At 42.1% G+C, this 23,199-nt stretch overlaps 1 protein-coding gene across 1 annotated transcript in view; it reads left to right on the top strand.

Annotated features, from left to right (window-relative positions):
- The first annotated feature begins 6,022 nt into the window (after nt 1-6,022).
- Tmem232 (transmembrane protein 232) overlaps nt 6,023-23,199 on the top strand; it is a 256,911-nt gene continuing 239,734 nt past the window's right edge. Inside the window, exon 1 of the mRNA XM_041631893.1 lies at nt 6,023-6,132. The gene's annotated coding sequence lies outside the window, so the exon portion shown is untranslated. The remainder of the gene's footprint in view (nt 6,133-23,199) is intronic.

Raw genomic sequence — 23,199 nt, forward strand, 5'->3', positions numbered from 1 at the left:
TGTGAGTTAACTATTTTTTTTCCCCTAAAGGACTTGGAGGTGTTTGGGCAGAGATTTTATTTCACACGATCCTGCATTTCTGCCTCACCCTGACTTCTTTCCTTCTGCTTTTCCTTTCCATCCTGCCCTACCAAAGTCCTCTGAACACCCCCGTACCCCGCCCTGTACGGGTCACTATCTCTGTGGCAGTTGCTTCTTCCAGAGTTGCTTTTCCCAAGACACCTTGGAATTCTGATGAATAAAATGATCTTCATTTTCTTTTAAGTATTTCTTATTTGGAGCCAGTACATCGAAGAAGTTATAATGATGTACTTTGTTTGAACAGCAAATTCTGTTCTCCTTTTGTTCCAGACATTAACGCACAGAGGCAGACAGCAACACCCACATGCACACCCGTCCACACACACAGCAACACCCACATGCACACCCGTCTATACACACAGCAACACCCACATGCACACCCGTCTATACACACAGCAACACCCACATGCACACCCGTCCACACACACAGCAACACACACATGCACACCTGTCTATACACACAGCAACACCCACATGCACACCCGTCCACACACACAGCAACACACACATGCACACCCGTCTATACACACAGCAACACCCACATGCACACACGTCCACACACACAGCAACACCCACATGCACACCCGTCCACACACACAGCAACACCCACATGCACACCCGTCCATACACAGCAACACACACATGCACACATGTCCACACACACAGCAACACACACATGTACATAACTACACACACACACACCAACTAACACATAATGCTCACACATACGCACAGACACATCTCAACATACAACCCAACACTCACCCTCTCCCCATGGCATCCCAACACTCACTTTCCCCACATCACACATGCGCATGCACACACACATACGTATAAAACCCAAACGCGCATACACAAACACACCCAGATACATATCAACTCATACACCAACACCCACGTGAACATCCATCTACACACATACTCTTTCACACACACCAACAAACTCACATACAGACAAGAACATACAAACATCCACATACATAAGTACACATACACATAGACACATCCCAACATACAACCCAACACTCACACTCCCCACACCACACACACACATAAACACACACACACATAGGCACGCACCACACACACACCAACACCTACATGCACAACCACACATACACACAGAATACATCAACACATACCATCCCTCACTCCTCACCCCACAGGCATGCACTCACACATGCAAATACATATGTTACAGAAACTTACAAAATGGTAACCTGCTCTGCAGCATGGTTTGAAATTTTAACTGAGAAATTCTCAAGGTAGCCACCTGGGTAGGAAGCTTTTGCCATCTTGAGGGCATCAGCATGAAGTGCTCTCAGAATCTTGGACTATATTTATCAGCTCTGGACACTAATGCCCTTCTGCACAACCTAAGGCACTGGGGCAGACAGCGGTACTTCCATGCACTTGAAGACGCTGCCTAGCGGTTGGTGCGATCTCTGGCGGCTAGAGCTATTCTCACAGGACTCAGGTATTGTTCCTGCAGCAGCTGTCCGACTGGGAGCAGAAGCTGGGACGGTGGGTGTTATTGCTTGCTGGACTACTGTATATTTAAACGGAGCTCAGGGGACCGCCCCGTGAAGCTGTTTATTATTCTTATCTTGAGGGGGGAATTCAGTCCATTAGAGTCTGTCTTCTTTATGGTGGTTGTGGGGAAAATGTCTTGTAACTCTACCAGGAATAACTTCTTCGCCTATAAGCCATTAGGTTTTAAGCTTCTAAACACAGTAAATTGTGGCTTTGAGCATTATTTTTAAGACAGACTTATTGTATACCCCTGGCAAATGAATAAATATGATTTTATGGCACAAACTTATCTACCTCCATCTTTACCTTATTTCCTTATCCTGTTCTCTGTTACCTAGCTTTTGCCTGTTTAAATCTGATTTGTTCTTGCATCAATTTAGCTTTGGAGCTTATCTTGAAAATCGTTTATAAATGAGAAGGTGTCTGTTGTTGAGCACACATGCACACAGGGTGCTGGGTTGTTAGGAGAAGCACCGAGCTGGTACGGTAGTTCAGAAACTAACTTCACCTGATGCAATTTGGAAGCGATAAATTTAATTGAAAGAAAGGTGGGCAAAATGTTAATTTGGAAAAAGAAATCAACAAATGGACCAAAGCACAACATACTAATCTTAAGGGCAGGCACCGATACTGAACTTTTACAGAAAGCTGTGTATCCGTCTTCCCCTAAGATGAACTTGAGTGAGCTGCATGGCATGTCAGCGTCACCAGGAAACTGGAATCCCTTTTTCTGGAGTTCCCTCCTCATCAAAACTGGTGTATCTGGCCACCAGTTTGTTTTTTTTTTTTTAATATTTATTTATTTATTATGTATACAATGTTCTGTCTGTATGGCTGCAGGCCAGAAGAGGGCACCAGACCCCATTACAGATGGTTGTGAGCCACCATGTGGTTGCTGGGAATTGAACTCAGGACCTTTGGAAGAGCAGGCAATGCTCTTACCACTGAGCCATCTCTCCAGCCCCCTGGCCACCAGTTTGTTAGTATTTCTGATCCTCCAATCTGAGTTAGATGTCACATTTCTGATGATGTGGTCAACAGGTTGGGGATCTTTCACCCCGCCCACCTCCAGAAAGGAGACCCAACATTGATCCAATAAAGAACACCACTGCCCCAACATCCCTCATTCCAGTTCATCCCAGAATAGAGGCAAGTCAAGATGGCTAGAAGCTGCTTTCCACCTCAGTGACTGCAGTAATGCCTTGGGGGATATTAGCCAGGGAGAAAGCGTTGAGATACGTGAAGATATGGGACGCTTTTGTTAAAGGAACTAACTTCGTTTCTTACTCTCGTCAAAATAGTCTAAAAAGAATGAGGACGAATGTCGGCATGGATGTAGGGAGAGGGGACATTGAGTCACTGTTTATAGGAGTGAAAACTGGCACAGTCACCATGGAGATCAGTGTGAAGGTACCTCAAAAAGCTAGAACTAGATCTCTCATATAATCCAGCTATACCGTTTGTCCTGGCTAATCTATGTCTACTTGACCCACAAGCTAGAGCCATTGGAAAGGAGGGAGCTTCAGCTGAGAGGAAGAAGTCCATTAGATCCCAGTTGTAAGGCATTTTCTTAATCAGTGGTTGCTGGGGGAAGGCTCAGACCATGGTGGGTGGGGCCACCTGTGGTTGCTAGTCCTGGGTTCCATAGGAAAGCAGGCTAAGAAAGCTATGAGGAGCAAGCCGGTAAGTAACTTCTCTCCATGGCCTCTGCTTCAGTTCCTGCCTGCAGGTTCCTGCCCTTTTTGAGTTCCTGTCCTGACTTCCTTCAATGATGAACACCAATAGGGAAGCAGGTCAAAACAAACAAACAAACAAACAAACAAACACACAAACTCCTTCCTTTCCAACAGGCTTATTGGTCATGGTCGTGGTGTTTTATCACAGCAATAGAAACCCTAACAAAGAACCACTCTTGGGCATATACAAAAAGAACTCTGCATCCTGCTCCAGAGATTCATGGTCATTTGTTACTTCTCTCTCTCTCTCTCTCTCTCTCTCTCTCTCTCTCTCTCTCTCAATAGGGTTTCTCCGTGTAGCTCTGGCTATCATGGCATTCACAGAGATCTGCCTGCCTCTGCCTTCCAAGTGCTGGGGTCAAAGGCACATGCCACCACCCACTGATACCTGGTCATTTATGTTCATTGCAGCTCTACTAATGATAACTAGGGAATGAAAGCATCAGAACAAACCTCAAAAGCTGGCCTAAAACAACCTAGCCCCAAATTTAATCGGATCAGTGTCCTAATTAGCTTCAACTCTCAAACTTGGCACAGCCTGCACTGATGTGAAGAAGGGGGTCTCAGCCAAGGGATTGTCCCTGTCAAGATTGTTGAGGACTGCTTTGATTATTGACTGATGTAGAAAGAACCAACAGACTGCAGGCGACACCATCCCTAGGTTTTGGGCTGTGTAAGAAGGCTGAGCACGATGAGCCCATGAGCCAGATAGCAAGCAGGTTCCTTTATGTATTCTGCTCCAAGCTCCTGATGGAGTTTCTACTTTGATTGTCCTCAAGGATGGACTGAGTCCTGTAAGTGAAAATAAGCCCCTGCCTTCCCTACTTTGCTTTTGGCTAGTGTTTTTTTTTTTTTTTTTTTCACAGTAGCAGAAATCGAACTACATCAATCACTTTGCTGAGCAATTTGTTCGGTGGATCATATTTTTAAGTAATAAAACGATCATCTGATAATTACTGGTGACTAATGGGTTGGCTCAAACACAGAGTGTGGCATACAGTTGAACAGAGAGAGGAAGGAAAGACAGTCAAAGAGAGTTAGCCAAACCCACTGTTACCCCGGGATGCCGTGTGCATGCCATGGCTGTGCTTTCTGCACAGTGGTGCCAACAGCTTCAGATTGAGAGGGAAAAGAATGTACTGAAACAGCCTAGCCAAGGCACCAGCACACATGCCCAGGCATGCGCGCGCACACACACACACTTCCAGGCACATGCACACACAGACACACACGCCACACACACACACAGACACACACACACAGACACACACACACAGACACACACACACACTTCCAGGCACACACACACAGACCCAGGCAAAGACCTCTAGAAGAATCTGAGAATCTGTGCCTATAATTGCTAGAATGTATTGCCCCAAATGGTCAGTTTTCAATATATACATTTTAAACCACACAAGGAATCAGGGAAATACAAGTTATCTAGAGGAGGGAAAAGTGTTACGGTTTCCTTAAAGATGTCAGAGTTAGCAGCCTAATCCTGTGACGAGCCCATTAGGTATTTTTCAGAGACCTAATGGAAACCATATCGAAAGAAATCATGGAAGCACTCAAGCAAGTATTTAGTAAAATGTAGAATACCAATGAAGCCAGAAAATTACACACACACACACACACACACACACACACAAAACATATGAAATAAATGAAAAAAAAATTGGACTTGAAAGTCTAAAAACCAAACCAAAAGAAAACTTTGTTAGAAAAGTTAGCAGTAACTCGAGACTGTGAGAACCGGTGGACTCGCAGTCAGTGCGTGTGTAAGGATGCAGTCCAAAGAACAAGAGGAAAACTGGAGAAAAATGAATATGACCGGAATTAAAAAGTGGGCCCCGTTCAGCGCATTTACACTTATCTAATGAGAACACTAAGGAGAAGAGAAAAAAAGCAGGGAAAAATGAAAATAAAACAAAACCTCCCAAATCCAGGGATTAAAACGTCCCAAAGTTGCTTCAAAGTATCCGTGAGTTCTGCTGGATAGATGCCATGGAGTTCCCACGGAGACACATCAGAACAAACACGCTCAAAGGAGCTGCAAAGCAGAACAAGGACTCAGTGTGATGGCTGGTCTTGGTTGTCAATTTGACTATATCTGGAATGAACTAAAACCCCAAAATAGAGGGCACACCTGTGAGCGATTTCTGCTTAATTTGAAGTAGGAAAACATGCCTTAATCCAAAACTTTCATCCAGATCTAATCTGGGCCACACCTCCTGCTGGGAGCCAATATTAAGGACAAGGAAGCTTTTGCTCCTTGCCTGCTTGCTCTATTCCGTGCTAACAAGCCCGTTCCTTCATTGGCATCAGAGCTTGCTGCTGCAGGACTCCAGCACATACTGAAGACACTGCGACATCCAGCCTTACATAGACTAAGCAACTGCTGGCCCCTTGGGCTTTCCATTCACAGCCCGCTGTTGCTGGATTAGCTAGCTGGATCGCAGCCTGTGTGTTTCTTCTCCAAACGCGTATTGTTTCAAAATCTTTATGAAACTATGTTGTATAACATTTCCTGGGGAAATGTGAACAGTGTTGATTCACTGCAGTTGAGGGTGCCAATCAGAGCCGATTCCACCCGAGCCCAACTTGTGAAGCAGTGATTTTATTGAGGTTACTTACGGGAGTGCGCATGGGCAAGGCAGGCTAACAGGAACGTGGTTGACACGAAGCAGCTGCATCTGCGAAGTCCCACTCCATCGTGGGAGCAACCTCAGGAGAGCTGCGTCAGAAGAGATCCACTTTCCCATCACTGTCTACTTCCTGTACGGTAGGCTCTCCCAAGATCCTCTGCAGTTGCTGGGGTCAGGAGGAGATAATGGCTGTGATCCTCCTCTTCCTTTCTTTCCACTAGGAATTGCCAATCACCCATCTCTGTATCATTGTACTTATTTCATGGCTTCTGTGTCAGGGCTGTTTATGCTCTGTTGTGACAGTGGGAGGATGGGCGTGCCATGCTTGAAGGAAGAGGCCATGTTAAAACAAAATGCAAACGGAGACACAGTTCTTAGCTGTTTATTTAAAAATTTGGGGCTTAGGTATTTAAAATCCCTAAATCTTCCGATTTGTAAAAAGTAATTACAGAATATCCCTCATGGAGTCTGTGTGGGACAGCTCTCTAAAATCAAATGCCTAAATACGTTTGCAGGAAAAATATATGCAGATTTGCACCAAGCGTGATAATATACAATTATGTTATTCCAGGTGATTTAAATAGAAATGACCGGGGAAATGAAATAATGAGATCATTACAGACTGAAATATTCAGGTGCTTCTTAGCTCTAGGAAAGACAGTCTGTAAAGCTTTAAACAGCCAAAGATCAGACACAGATAAAGCCCCTTGTATATAAACGGTAACACCCAAACAGCTCTTGCCTCTAACAGAATAAAAGATAGTTTCTTCTTTTTTTTTTTTTTTTTTTTTTTTTTTTGGTTTTTTTGAGACAGGGTTTCTCTGTGGCTTTGGAGCCTGTCCTGGCACTAGCTCTTGTAGACCAGGCTGGTCTCGAACTCACAGAGATCCACCTGCCTCTGCCTCCCGAGTGCTGGGATTAAAGGCGTGCGCCACCACCGCCCGGCTGATAGTTTCTTCTTAATCCAAATCTGGGTGACCATGGTCTAGGAGCAGGGATTCAGGTTACCCAGAATATCATGTTCTATTTGAGAAGTGGTTACATGCAATCTTATTAGTTACAGAACAAAGTATTTATCGAACACTTTGCTGGAGAATCCCAGGTACAGTTCTAGCAGAGTGGGGGAAGCCCTGTTCCATTGTTGAGATGCTCCCTGGTTACATTCTTGGCCTGCGGATGAGTGAAAGCTGGTGATTTGCTAAGAATATATTTTCATGGCTTTGATAGTCACAAGCTTGTTAGGTCAGACATGGGTGGGCAGCAAATGCTTTCAGAGAGACTGAAAATAGCCTGGGGTGCTGGGTCCTGGTCAATAACCACTCACTCCATAACTGGGGAGTTTGGTCATTTGGCCTTGTAGAATCTTTAGCATAGGTAAATTGTCTCTTTGATTTCTGGAGATCTGAGATCAAGTAAGCACAAAGAGTTTTTAATCATGCCCTCGGTTGCTTCCGGGAGCTGCCTAAGAGGATATATCAGTTTTCCATCCTTTTTCTAGGTTAGAAATTGAGCAGATTATCACAGGATAGTAATGGAATCACTGTGTGATGGAGCAGTGTCTGACAGCAGTCTTTGGGATGACTTCCTTCTGTTTCATGCTCCATCATCCATGTCTATGCATTTTCGTTTTTTTTTTTTTTTTTGAGACAGGGTTTCTCTGTAGCTTTGGAGCCTGTCCTGGAGCTAGCTCTTGTAGACCAGGCTGGCCTCGAACTCACACAGATCCGCCTGCCTCTGCCTCCCGAGTGCTGGGATTAAAGGTGTGTGTCACCACCACCAGCTCTAGGCATATTTTTTTTAACTCAGTCGATGGCTTTCTTGCTCATTGAAAACCTGGACTTTAAGGTTTGTGTTTTGTTGGTTTTCTACACATTGTAAATTTTTGTCTATGTGCTCACGTTCATGATCATCATTGCAGAAGGAGATTTTTCTCCATCTACTGGACTGGTTTCTCTCTGCCCACTGGGTTCCCACAGTTGCTTATGAGATAACCACTCTGAGGCTTATTATCAGTTGCAATTGTTTGATCAGTGGCTTAGGCTTCTTACTGGACAGCTCTTTCTCTTATAAAGTCGCCCATTTCTCCTGATCTGGCGTTCCCTCTGTTCTGGCATCTTTCTCCTAAGGCTCCTGTTGGCGTTTCTCTTCTTGGGTGGTTCCATGGCATCTCCCTGGCTCTGCCTTCTCTCTCCCTATCTTTGCTTTGGTTTTCGGACTAGGTATAGTCTGCCTGGCCATGGGCAGAAACAGTTTTATGCATCAACTGATAAGAGATATGCAGAGTCACAACATGCAGAAGGACATTCTCCATCCCGTCATTACTGTTTCCTCCTTCTTCCATCTTTGTTCCATTCTTCCTTACTCAAAAGAAACAAAGTAAGCTGAGCAATAGCACTACGGTCAGAGGGGAACGGCTTTGACACCTGCAGAAGTTCTGGTTAGTTGGCTTGGATAAAGAGATTTAATGTATACAACAGGACAAAATACTCCTGTTATTCATTAGAAAATAATACTGGAGACAAAATACTGGGATGAGCTGGGCGATGGTGGCACACGCCTTTAATCCCAGCACTTGGGAGGCAGAGGCAGGCGGATCTCTGTGAGTTCGAGACCAGCCTGGTCTACAGAGCTAGTTCCAGGACAGGCTTCAAAACCACAGAGAAACCCAGTCTCAAAAAAAAAAAAAAAAAAAAAAAAAACAACCCCCAAAAAACCCAAAATACTGGGGTGAGAAATGATGAATATTAACTAATCAAAATGGATCTACCTGCTAGCCACTGAGTAAATTGATCAAGACAGAACCATTTATTACTTCTTGGACTCGTGTGTGTGTCTGTCTGTCTTTCTGTCTGTCTCTATGTGTGTGTATGTCCACGAGGTTTTTTCATGGGGAGATGCAACACACATTTACTTACCTCATAGGAAACCCATGGCAGACCTAAGTACTGATGTCTCTAAAGTCCGGTTTGATGAACCAATGAATTTTATTGGGGTCACTTACAGAAGCCGAAATGACGCACAGACAGTTGTATCACCAAAGCCCTCTCTAGAATGAGTGACAGCTCACAAAGCTGGGAACCTGAGCACACTGCGCGGCCTGAAGGCAGCTCAACAGGTGACAGTGTCCTTTCTGGGTGCCTCGGTTGGTCTAAACTTCTTCCGGGCAGGTGGACCAGTTTCTGCGGCTGCTTCAGCTTGGCTTGTCTGAGAGTGACTCTCAACAGTCTTTACTCTCACTCTTGTGGAAGGAGGAGCCGAGTAAATCTGTTCTGTTTCAGGGACCTCCTGAAGCTATTTTTACTTGTCTGTGCATGAGTGTATGTATGTATATATGTTTGTATGTATGTATGTTTGTATGTTTGTATGTATGTATGTATGTATGTATGTTTGTATGTTTGTATGTATGTATGTATGTTTGTATGCATGTATGTTTGTATGCATGTATGTATATGTATGTATGTATGTATGTATGTATGTTTGGGTGTGCACATGGAGGACAGAGGTCAACCTCAAAAGCTCTTCCTCAGGTTCTGTATCTTTTTACTTGTCTTGATTTATTTATTTTTTACTTTTGAAGTTATATGACTATATCATTTTCCCTCCTCCAAATCTCTCATATACCCCTTCCTGCCTTCTTTCAAATTCATATCCTCTTTTTTCATTATATTTTGTTACATGCATACATACACACATACATGTTACATGCATATACATATATATATCCTAAATACACATATATTCTAAGTATAACCTGCTGTGTCTATATAATGTTATCTGCATGTGTTTTCTGAGTTAATCCTTTGGTACTGGCTAACCATTTGCTGTGCTCTTCCCTGGAGAAGACTGTTTCTCCGACTTTCAGCCTTCCTTAGTTGCCTGTAGTTCTCTGTGTGGTGTTGATTCTTTCTGAGTTTCCCCCATGCACTTTGCATGTCTCTTGTCCTTTTCAGCTAACGCCCAGGCAGTCATGTATGTGAGACTGTTCGTATATCGCTTCTGATGTCACTAAGAGACACAATCTTACAACAGGTTCCTGACTGTCCAGCTCTTACATTCTTTCTGCCTTCCAGTGTTCCTCAAGCCTCAGGTGCAGTAGTGTTTTGTAAATATTTCCACCAGAACTGGGCTCTTGAGAAGGGGTTTACCACTAGCCCGGAGCTCTCTAGCCCAGAAGGCTGTGCGGCTGGTCAATGAGCCCTGAAGATTCACCTGTCTCCACCTACCCAGCACTGAAACAACAAGCATAAACATCATGCTCAACTTTTTTTTTGTTTTTTTTTTGTTTTTTGTTTTTTTTTTAAAGTTGAGATGTTTATTTTCTTTTTTTTTTTAATTTATTTATTTATTAAGGATTTCTGCCTCGTCCCCACAACCGCTTCCCATTTCCCTCCCCCTCCCCCGATCAAGTCCCGCCCCCCCATCTGCTCGAAGAGCAATCAGGGTTCCCTGACCTGTGGGAAGCCCAAGGACTGCCCACCTCTATCCAGGTCTCGGAAGGTGAGCATTCAAACTGCCTAGGCTCCCACAAAGCCAGTACGTGCAGTAGGATCAAAAACCCACTGCAATTGATCTTGAATTCTCAGTATTCCTCATTGTCCGCTATGTTCAGCTAGTCCGGATTTATCCCATGCTTTTTCAGACCTAGGCCAGCTGGCCTTGGTGAGATCCCAATAGAACATCCCCAATTACATGCTCAACTTTTTGACATGAATTTGAGGGCAGGAAGTGGGTCATCAAATCCGCCTCCTTGTGCTTCTACAAGCAAACACTTTACTGACAGAGCTGTCTCACTGGCCCTGTTCTTGGATTCTCGAGCCTGTCTTAACTGCTGCTAATTTACAAGTCAGGGGACATTTATGCTTTTATTTATTTAACGTAAATGTCATTGCTGCCGATGTCACACTGAATTTGCATATTGATATGTGTTTGTTACTAACCTCATCGCGGTGACAAAATGCATGATGGAAGTGCCTTTAAAGAAGGAAGTGCTTCTTTTGGCTCACAGTTGGAGAGGCCGCAGTCAGCTCATCGTGGCAGGGAAGGCATGGCAGCAGGGTACATGTGGCTATGACTTGGCATTCATAGTCAGGGAGGAGAGAGAGGTGTTGTACCCGCCCATCCCCCCTCTTGCCGAAGGTCTGGTTTCACTCCCCTGCAGGGCGGGGCTTCCCTCTTCAGTTTCTCTACAATGGAAATGACTTTACAGATACTCCCATAAGTGCCTACCAAGCGGCTCTAACCTAGTCAAACGGACAAGAAAGATTAGCAAGCACTCATGGTGAGGAATTAATAATGCTGCTTTTTACAGGATGTCTCTAGAGAGCTTGTCTGTCAAGAGCAAACTTGACAGTCTTCTTCTCTCCCAGGTTGTCTACAGGATCTCATGTCACTATGTAGAGGTCATTGCTAGTAAGGAAGGGCTTCTATGGTTATTTGTACTTTTTGTTGTTGATCTACAGATAAACCATTAGGTCCTTTGTACACATGGAAGCCTTTTCTATCACCATCACATTGATCCTGCACCATTGTGGCTCTAGACTAGGCAACTAGAGTTCAATGTCCTTAACACTTGAGGGTTTCCTTCCTTTAGTTATGCTACTTTCTAGAGCTCAGAAACAGGGCCTATGGACTCACCCATGGCCTTGTCAGTCAGTCTTTTTTTTTTTTCACAAAGACATTCAGATATTCTACCACATGCAGCTTCTTACATTTCTATAGCCAGCGTCCTAATAGTCATGGCTTCATAGAGAACCACAGTCCAGCCATTTCTCTATTTGGACAGTTGTATTATTCCAATTGTTCATTGGTCATTTGCACTCATTCTTTGTAGTTTGCCTTTTATGCTTGATCTTTTCAAACCGAAACTTTGTGTGTCTTCAGTTTAGGGCCTCTTTCATCGTCATTTCTTTGATCAATCTCTTTTCTCCAGTGGCTCCTCTGCTTTTTAAGAAATGCCTTTAAGACCCTTTTAGGCTTGGCCAAATGACAAAAGTGAGGATTGCTAAAAGGCCGCCATGAATACCAGGTAGCTGCAGACAGAGTTATCAGTTTTATTCCACATTCTAGATATTTTGTTCATAAAACAATATTTACATTTATAGAATTCAGTACCAAAACCAGATAAATAATCTAAGAGAAAGGCATAAGGAAGAATTCAAAATAGGCAACTCTCTAGTTGTTTGTGTACATTTGCAACATGTCGTGGTGACTTTTTTTTTTTTATTTTCTTGGTCAGTTTTCCCCTTAGCATTGCCTGCAGTATGATCATGGAGTCAGCATTGTCAAGTGTGGCCACATTGCCATACAGGCCTGTCCTTTGCACTAGGTTATAATTTGTTAGGGGAAGGTGCCATATTTTAATCATCTTTGTTTCTCTCAAACGTAGGAATCTCAAACATCATTAGCAATTTTACTTTGTCCACCAAATGGACTTTCCTAATGACAACTTCTTAAAGTGAACAACACGGACGCTTCTTGGTAGTGCTGAGTATACTGTTATTAAAGGTAATGTTTATTTCTGGTTCACATATGCATCTTTCTTTATTTCATATTGTATACTGATCATTGAAAATAAATAAAATAGGGGCTGGAGAGATGGCTCAGTGGTTAAGAGCATTGCCTGCTCTTCCGGAGGTCCTGAGTTCGGTTCCCAGCAACCACATGGTGGCTCACAACCATCTGTAGGGAGGTCTGGCGCCCTCTTCTGGCCTTCAGGCATACAGACAGAATATTGTATACATAATAAATAAATAAATATTAAAAAAAAAAAAGAAAATAAATAAAATATACTGTCACGCAACATATGCCCTATATAAGAGTTCATGGACAATTACATTCATTCCTGCAGTTCATTCGTAAGCCATCTATCTCATGAGCAGCTTGCCTAAAGCTAAACGGCTTCCTATGGTGAGGAGAAGCAATTTAAGATATTAAGTAAGTATGTCAGCGCAAGGTTTTATCATCTTGCTATTAGTTCATATGCATTTGTGTGAATGAGTTAGTAAGTGATTGATAGGGCATAAATGTAAGAAGTTGCTGTTTAAATTTTAATCATTTTTTTATCCATATCCTCCAAGTCTTCCTAAATCATCTTTATTTAAAACATTTATTTCAATAATACGAATATTGCTATTTCATATTAATTGTGTTTATACTTACTATGCCTGGAAAATTGCTTATTTTATAAAATTAAATGCATGTGTTAGTTATAAAGCACAGTTGGCGGACTTGTGTGTCCAGCATATATTGTTTTGTACTTCCTTTATGTCTACAGTGCACACTTCAAGCCCCTGTTGGATCTTTGGTTCCTACTATATTAGGTCTCCCCTGCTCCAGGGGAGAAGATGGTGGCTACTAATGCATCAGCACAGTGCTGAAGAGGCACTCCGCATTACTGGGTCACGGCCACACCATTTGTCAGTCTGCACCTTCATCTCAGAAAAGGGAGGGGCCTGGAGCCCCAGGAGGGTGGGACATTTGGGAAGGGGCTGTGCTAGTTGAGTGCTGCCACCACCAACCATTTTACACCAAATGGCCATATCTACCAGTTTTGCCTTTCGTCTCGGCTGATGCCCACTTCTCCACTGGCTGATGCCCACTTCCCCAGAATGGTCAAACCAAAACTTCTGGTGTTTACCAGTTTCCTGAATCTGTTTTCACAGAGGGGTTTTGTGTCCCACAACAGCGATGGGCAGTAACCTGGAATTGTGAGCCCTTGGCCCCTAGAAGCTTTTGCAGGGTATTTTTGTCACCTCGCTAGAAAGGAACCAGGGCAGTGGTAGACCGTCACGTTGGGCGTCTGTCAGCGCAGTGCTTGTGAGATCCACGCTTCGCTGCTCAGGCAGCAGGAGTTTATTACCAGTGAGGACAACGCCGTTATCTAGACCAGTTCTTTCTTCATTCGCCTGACGACCTGTGACGAATCGCCCTGCTACACACGCTGTTGTTCAATGCTTTTGTGACAAGGTTTTCATTTCCTTTGAGATGAGTTTTCTGGATCATGGTGTCATGTCACACAAGTCAGTTTCCTAAGAATTTAAAGCTTATTTCCACCCTCATCCGCAAGCTGTAGGAAAGTTCCGTTGTTCCACACCTCGCAACATGTGTTAGGTGGTACTGTCTTTACAGCTAGGTGGCGCTGTCTTTACAGTTAGCTGTTGGAGTTAGAAAAAGAATTCCAACTATAGTTTAAGTCTTAATTTTCCTAAAGAATATTATTTTGAGTGTCTTGGCTTTTAAAAAATTCTTTCTAAATTTTTTTTAATGTATCATTTATGCTTGTTGTTTAAAATTCCCTCAATCTCTACTTTTATGGGCTACATTTTGCTATCTTTCATCCTTTATTTATTTATTTATTTTTGGTTTTTCGAGACAGGGTTTCTCTGTGGCTTTGGGGCCTGTCCTGGAACTAGCTCTGTAGACCAGGCTGGTCTCGAACTCACAGAGATCCGCCTGCCTCTGCCTCCCGAGTGCTGGGATTAAAGGCATGCGCCACCACCGCCCGGCCTCCTTTATTTTTTTAAAAAAGATTTATTTGTTTTATGTATGTGAGTTCTCTATCTACATGTATGACTTTATGCCAGAAGAGGGCATCAGATTCCACTATGGATGGTTGTGAGCCACCATGTGGTTGCTGGGAATTGAACTCAGGACCTTTGGAAGAGCAGGCAGTGCTCTTAACCTCTGAGCAATCTCTTATGGCAGCCCATAACAGTGGCGCTGCTCCATCTTGACATAAGGTCAGAGAGTTCGAGCCTATTGTTGCTCCTTCAAGGTCAAACAACAAGATGTTTTGGCCTAAGGTGTAGCTACTGAATGTTTTGCTCCTCAGTGTTTGGAACGCTTGTTTGCTCCTTGTATCATGATGAAAAGTCTTTTCGCCCTCCCCTTTGGCTTGGAGTATAAAAGGACTGACTATGAAAAATAAACTCGAGGCTGCAGTATTCACTGGCAGTCTTCCCGAATCTATTCTATGTCTGTTTCTTTTGTGTCTCTGCTACCTGCATTTTCTCATTCCACATGCCTCCCTCCAAGTACAGACAAACTAGTCCGACAATCTCTCCAGCCCTTTCCCTTTAACCACACTCCATAATCTTATCTGACTTTTCTGATACTTCTCCTGGAGTGCTATTTACCACACATCAATGTGTTATATGTGATGATTTTGCTATTTAGTTCTAAGTATTCTAGAAGTCTTGCTAGTATTTAATTTTTGATCTACATATGATTTATAATTTTTATTTCCCTGTACATGGAAGACTAATTAATTTTTTTGGACTATTTATAATTTAGTTGTATTTTGATGTCAAGGAACCTATTTACAGATTCGCTACTCTGCAGTTGTCAAAGCCTTCACTGTGGAATAAAATGGGATCAGTGTTTTAGAAACTGTACTCAGAGAGAATGTATACCCCTAATAGTTAAATGTATTCTATAATAGTCCCATTTTAAGTGTACCATGCTGTTCAAAATGTTGTCTACACTTTTGTGGATGATTTCCTCTCACCTGTTCTGGTTGTCTGTTGTACCTTCCATGCATACATACATACATATGTACACACATACAAATATTCATACACACATATGCATATATACATAACATGTACACATACACGCATACATAGAAATACACATACATACATGTGTAATACATTCCAAGTGTTTCACCTTATTGAATCTACATATAACGCTCATTAGATATTATCATCCATTTTATAAGTAAAATGAAACTTTGATGACAGTTGGAAAGAGGAGTACAGGAGCCAGGTCCCCAGGCTCCTTGGCATCTGACTGCTTTCCCGATCCTCTTACTGAGGACAGCACAGGAGACAGAGATGTAAGATGTGGGTCCTTTACACTCCTTCCAGGTCTCCAGTCCTTATAGGAATCACTGAATCCAATCTTTAATTTCCCATGTTTGAAAACCTGCCAGATGAGAAGCCTTTTTCAGTCAATGAGGGACAACATTCTGTCATCCTCTACTCTGATAAGCTGTTGCACACCCTTCCTGGCCTCTCGGCCACTTTCCTGCAGGAGCTAGGAGGTGAGGCCAGAATTTGCATAGTTTGAAGCTACCCCTGCTCTCCACCCCCATCCCCTCTTCCTGCTTTCCTTACCTCTTTTCTCCCTACCCCTCTTTCTAGGTTAGTCCTTTACCCTCCAACCTTTGAGGAAAAGCACATCAGCTGAGTTGATTTTGAAAACTCTCCAGGTGAATCTGTTTTCTCTCTTTTATCTTTCCCTACACTCCTGTGGCCTTTGGAGGACCCTGCTCTGCATATGGGAACTAGGATAATGCCAGTGTGTTCATTTTAGTATTAATGTGCTTGATGAAATTATTGTTTAAAAATGCATTTAAAAAAGTGATTGGGGACATACGTTTCATCACTTAATTTATATGCAGAAGAAAACATATAAGACCCTGAGCATGGCAGTGACTTTTAGATCCTACTCTTCATGGAAGACAAGCATGGCAAAGACTTGGTCAGCTTAATTGGTGACTGTCAGCAGCTGCGGGTTGTAAAAGTTAGCTTGTCTCTTAAAGGGACAGCTACAAAGGTTACAAAGGAAAGAAACTAAACCAATGAGAAATCTAAGGAAGAGATAAAGACTATGTGTACTGTTTTACATGTCTTAAGTGTGATTATTAATATCTGACATGGTTAGTCAGCAACCTTTCTTATCACCTGAATCTCAGGCCCTAAACACAAACAGTTGGTTTACTGAATCAAAAATATTGCATCAAAAGCTGGTACAAAGTGTTAATTGCTATTTTGAGTCAAAGCAGGGAGGTGCCAGTGAAGGAAGCTTAGCACTTAGGTGCCATTGATCTCCTGAAGGAATACAATATAACAAGGCCAGACACCTGCAATATTGTGCTAATCTGCCCTTAATCCTTTGAAGGGCTTTGATCCTACCAGGTCAGACACCTGCCATTTATTAAGTAAAATCTGTGAAAGTTCCGTTTGTGATCTGTCCAGAAGGACACATCATGTTTGGCCAACTTACTCTGTCAGTAAGGCTAATGATAGAGAACAGGCTTCTAAGTTTCTCACTATACTGTGGAGAACACACTGTAGAGAGAAGTTATCTTCTTGACTATCCACAGATAGTGTGTGCCCTGTAGATGGGATATTTTAACAAGATAAACACACAAACAGTGTGGAAACACTTAAAACTATTCTTAGGGAAAAAAAGAGACTCATGGGAGAAATTACAGACACAGACAATCGGTTTTTAGAGTCAGTGGTCCTGCAAGCCTTGCTATACAGGGTTTCTCCATCTGAGAATAATTTCTCTGGTGGGTTGACATCTGAATTTTCAATTGCTTTAGGCTTTAATTACATCATGACCCACAATAGCTCGTGAGAAATGCTTTTGACAAGTAATAGACATAATGCTCTTATATTTTATTACATATCTTAAAAATTCTTTTTTTTTTTTTTGGTTTTTTCGAGACAGGGTTTCTCTGTGGCTTTGGAGCCTGTCCTGGAACTAGCTCTGTAGACCAGGCTGGTCTCGAACTCACAGAGATCTGCCTGTCTCTGCCTCCCGAGTGCTGGGATTAAAGGCGTGTGCCACCATCGCCCTGCTTTCTTAAAAATTCTTAATTTCACTGGGTGGTCTTGGTGTATGCTTTTAATCCCAGCACTATCTCTGTGAGTTCGAGGTCAGCATTGTCTACAGAGTGAGTTCCAGGACAGCCAGAGATTCACAGAGAGACTCTGTCTCAGAAAAGAAACCATAAAAGTTTCTTAATTTCTTACTATTTTTTGCATGAACTAAGTTAGTATATTGTTATTTACACATTTTGTTTTAATAACAATCATTGTAAAAATGAGTTTCAAATAGGAATCATGACAGGCATAACAGAAATTTAAATTTAAAATCATTTTTAAACATTAACTTTAACTTTTATCTAACACTAATGCCACATTTTCAATATTTCAATAGTAGGGAGTTTCTATAAGTTCTCTTATTAAATTATATCAAAACTAAAATGAATATCTAAGAAATACATTGATTCTGTATCTATAAACCTCTATGCTTGAATATTATTTTGATAGGCAATATATTTCTGTTTTAGTTTGCTATCACCACAGAGCCAAATTGCCAGAAATCATAGATGTATGACAATATCCATTCTGTATATCATAAATGTAGGTGAGCTTGGATATGATCCTTGTTCAGTGTTTCAAAAGTTAGAAATTTAGATACAGAAACATTAAGAAGTTACTATGGAAGGAATAAATACACTTTTCTGATATAGTCAAAGGAGATGGAAACGGTGTTCATTGCAGCCTAAGAGTTGGGATACGCAGTCAGCACAAACGTCTGTTGATGAATCAGCAGAGAAAGGAAATACAGCATATATGTGTGAATAATAAATCAGCCTGAAAAAAGAAAAAAAAAGCACTTATCTGTGCCAAAATGGTTGGAACTGAAAGATGTTTTGTTAAGTGAAATAAGCCAGACACAAAAAGATAAATACTGCGTGGTCTTATTCGTGGGTAGATTCAAAACATCAAGCTCAAAATACAGACAGAAGAATGACGCTCACTGAGGCTGTGGTCGAGGGTAGACATGGGATCCTTAACCAAAGGCATGCATTTCCATTGGAGGAGAGATCCGCAGGTTTGCGGCGAACTTCTCGACCAGCGAGGAAGAACAACCACCACAAGAGGATTCTTCTCAGATCATGCTTTAATGGAGTGCCTCTTGGTTGAGGGAGAGCAGGAAGTGAGGGACACCCCCCCAGAGCACTAAAGCAGCTGCTTATATAGGGAGTAGGCACACGGGTCGCCCTGTGATTGGCTGCCACCATTAGCTGACACTAGACTGCATCGGGATAGGCCCAAGGGCTCTAAAACACCGCACATGCGGGAAACGGGACACGTAGCTCCCAAAGGCATAGCCATATATGGAGTTATTTATTTCCAACGGGACAGGATGTCAGCACCATCTTGTAATGGCGATTCTGTCCGGCTCCCTGCACAGGTTTATTGTACAACATGGAGACCATAGTTAGCAATGCACACATGAAAAGTGCTAAGGTAATTATGGTGGTGTTTTGTTTATGATCTAACAAATAAAACTTGCCTGAAGATCAGAGTGCAGAGCTAGTCACACTAGTGAGCCATACAGGAGTCACACTAGTCAGTCACAGAAGCTGGGCGGTGGCGGTGCACACCTTTAATCCCAGCACTAGAGAGGAATATAAGGCTCGGGATGAGACAGGAACTCGCTCCCTTTTCAGTCTGAAGATTTTGTAGAGGTCAGAGCTCTCTAGTGGTTGGCTGCTTTGCTTCTCTGATCATTCAGCTCGAACCCCAATATCTGTCTCTGGGTTTATTATTTGTGCTACAGGTAATTGTTAAATGTATTCACCACACAAGTAAGCAATCTGTATGTGAGGGAACACATAGTTTTGTTAACATGGTCATCTTTCCACAGCACTTACTTCCAACATCTCGATCTATTCCCTAAATACACACAGCTTTGTCAATTATACCTCAGTAGAGCTGGGCGGGAAGACGGCAGATGAGGCACAACCTCGCCCGGATGGTGCATTTGGTGAGGAATGCAATCCAAAGCCAGCCACGTGGTTGGCCAAGGCCAGAAATCAAACTGTAGGACTAAAGTCACCTGAATTCAGTTTTAAAAGATGTTTGTTCAGTTCTTTGCTTGTCTGAATTATTTCCCATCTCTGGCAGACTCTCATTCCTAGATCACAGTTTGTCATTGCTGGTGTCTTACTTTTAACAGTTTCTCTAGAAATAAATGCTTTTTCTCTCAGTGTTAGGTAGTTCACTGCTAATTTTACCTGCACACAATTATTATTATTATTATTGGTTTTTCGAGACATGGTTTCTCTGTAGCTTTGGAGTCTGCCCTGGAACTAGCTCTTGTAGACCAGGCTGACCTCGAACTCACAGAGATCCATCTACCTCTGCCTACTGAGTGCTGGGATTAAAGGCATGTGCCACCACTGATTTTTTTTAATAGATTTGTTTATTTATTTATTGTTAGAACGTGGTCCAAAAGTTGTACAAGGAGAATTCTGAGTGCTTGTGAGGAAAACCTCTAAGAAAACAGGACAGGATAGAACCTTGTGACTTGAGTTTCTTTGGAAACAAGACGTTGTTCTGGTTTATGCTCTCATGCTCCTCTCAGGGGTAGTGCTGGGACTTTACTTCAGATCATTCATTACAACTGGTTACTATAATTGTTTATGTGCTTCTATGGAAAAACATGGTTTTGCTCCGTGCAGCCTACTTGTCTGCCACGTGTGGCTTTTCCTTGTGATTGTACACTCTATTCCCACGACTTTTCTTTTTACTGTACAGAGGGTTATATTAAAAGAATACCTCTTTCCATTTGGGGAAATTCTTTTTGTTGATGAATGCTGTCTAGTATCCTCAAAGAACATAGTTTCTATCTGGATGTTGGTAGTGGTGAGAATAGATATTATTATTTTAGATTTTAGATATGACTCTCCTTAACCCTCAGAGTATAAATAGTCTGATGTTCTGAATAAAGTTGGCTGTTACATGAGACTTTAACCTGCCTCACTTATCTGCCCCTTTCTAGAATGGTGCCGTGTGTGTGTGTTTGTGTGTGTGTGTCTCACATGTGCACTGTTGCATGCATGTGGAAGTCAGAGGAAAACTTTCAAGAATTGATTCTCTCTTTCTACCATGTAGGACCTGAGGATCCAACTCAGGTCTTCAGGTTCTGCAGCAAGACCCTCTACCTTCTGAGCAATCTCACTGGCCCCAATAATTCTACCTTTAACTAGCTATTTTGTTAAAATTACAAAGTAGCACAACAATTACCAGTGTAAGCAATACTGTGCATTTATCAAGCTGCAACGAAGACATTTACTGGATTTATTTCTTCTATGACCATGTTCCTATATTGTCAACCAATGCTAAATACATCAGAACATGGTGCTATTGGAAGGCATTTTGTGAGTTTATGTCTGTTGCAGAATCAACCTTTTACACAGAAACAGCTTTGGTGTAGTCCTTCATGGTTGCTTTCAAAACCAAGTGCATTTTAAGAGGTTAAGTAACAGTGCCACCTTAGGAGATATGACGATGATTCAAGGCCCCTGCTGACTTTTAAACTTAATGCTTCCTTTCAAAATTCGTTCAACTTTGAACTTTTTTTTTTAAATGTAGGTGGCATTTAAGGAGTATATTTATTTCTTCTTTACACAGCATGTATTAAAAAAGAAAAGACTTTTGTTTTGGTAGTTTAGAAACATCCAACTCGATATGATACAAGACAGACGTTGGTAACGTGCTACTTAGTGGGCACAAAGCATAGGTTCATTCATCCCCAGTGCCAGAAGTCAGGCTGGTGACACACTGATCCAAAGTTCAAGGTCAACCTCAACTACATAATGAATTTAAAGTCCAGCCTGCAGTATAAAAGACCCTATTTTCTTAAAAATCAAAGTTTGAAAAGGAAAAAAATATTGTTCTGATTTGAAAACACTCTAACACATTTGATATATGACTTTTGCCATGGTCCCAAATGCTTTGTGTTTTCTTGACAAAAATAGTCCTGTGAGGTCTATTTGTCATGAGTAAACAAGAACAGATTTATTAAAATCATATTTAAATTTTGCTTTGCTGGTTATGCCAAAATGAGAACAAGAGTTTATGTAAGTTAAAAATCACTGAAAGTATTAAAAGGTAGTTTAGTTGAAAAAACTTAGAAAGGAAAAACTAATCTCAAAATACCACGCAATGCAACAGTGTCCTGTTCAAAATACAAGAACGGGAACACTCGTCATTCCTCTACCGATGCCTTCACATTTGTAGCTGTACTGAGAATTTGATAAGAAACACTTAAAAAAGAGGCCGACATTGCTTACCTAGTTTATAAACCGGTGCCTGATGGATCCAGTTTCCAGAATTACCAAGGGTCAGTCGCATTTGCAAATTTTCAACAAAAATGTGATGTTTCTCCTCCCCTCGGGTACGACCATCCGCTCTTTTCCGGAGGTATCTGACACGAAGTAAGGATCTTAGAACAGTTGTTTCCACGCTGTAAACCAACTAGGCACTGGCTTCCTGAAACCTTAAAACCACAATTAACACTGTGCGAAGCTGAGACAATAAACCTAAAATGCAGTCCCAGAGACTCCACTCTTCGAACACCTTTTCTCCCTGTACCTTTTTCTGTCTATCTGTTAATGAACCTGAATACAGCATATTTTAGCTTGAGCATCTCAGCTGTGCTTCGGGTATCCTCAATATTCTACCAATGGGCTAACTTGTGAGCTTCTGGGGCAGGAGGGGGTGTGCTCTGCCTTCTTTGGGAGATAATCGTTATGTAGGTTACTTGAATGTATCATCTCAATAATTTTGTATCACGTTAAAACCTTGTCAACTTTGCAGCATTTATTAGATTTATCAGATGGACTCATCTGCTTATTTCCTCTTGTGGGCTGTCTGTGAAAATCATATTTGGGTTGATATGAATTTGAATTTTTTTTACTGGGTGTCTTTTAAGGTGGAAATGCTTAATTTTAATATTGGTAGTTGTTAAATAGAATATACTCCCAACATATGAATTCTGCTTGGAGTAGCTTGTATTCTACACTAAATTGAACCTCATTCTTGATGACATCACCCCAAGTTGCTCCGCAAGCCTGCTGACTTAGGATGGTTAGAAGCAAGCCTTGCCATTTAGCGATAGCAATAGAAGACCTCAGTTCATGTTTGTCAGCCATTTTGTGCCAGATACTGTCTCATCAGCCCCCCAGTGCTGCTTCCCATTCGTCTCCATCCTGGGCCGTGCCTTCTGCTCCAATTTGGCTTGGCTAACCAGAAGCACAAGCAGATGATGGGACTGGAGCTGGAGGCAAGTGAAGCCTAGTCTGTAGGCTTCTTTGAGAGCAGTCTCAAGTAGGTTGCACTCCTCAGCCAAAGGACACAGTTTTAATTAAACTCCTCTCTCCTACAGTCCCTCGTTCTGTGACTCTCTTCCAGTCTGGTCCTGAGACTTTGCAGCATTTATTAGACTGTCCACTCTGTTTTTGTTAGACCTAAGAACATCCTCTTGTTTATAACTGTCCACGGTTTTAGAAAGAATACCTTTAGTCACTCCATTTTCGTGTACTTTGTTTTCTGTCAAACTATTAAATGATAAGAAGGATTAGCTTTTGAATTTGTCTTAGAAGTTATCTTAGA

The sequence above is a fragment of the Microtus oregoni genome, unplaced genomic scaffold (assembly GCF_018167655.1).
Source record: "Microtus oregoni isolate MIOR12 unplaced genomic scaffold, Mior012 000038F_ref0000394, whole genome shotgun sequence".
Taxonomy (NCBI): Eukaryota; Metazoa; Chordata; class Mammalia; order Rodentia; family Cricetidae; genus Microtus; species Microtus oregoni.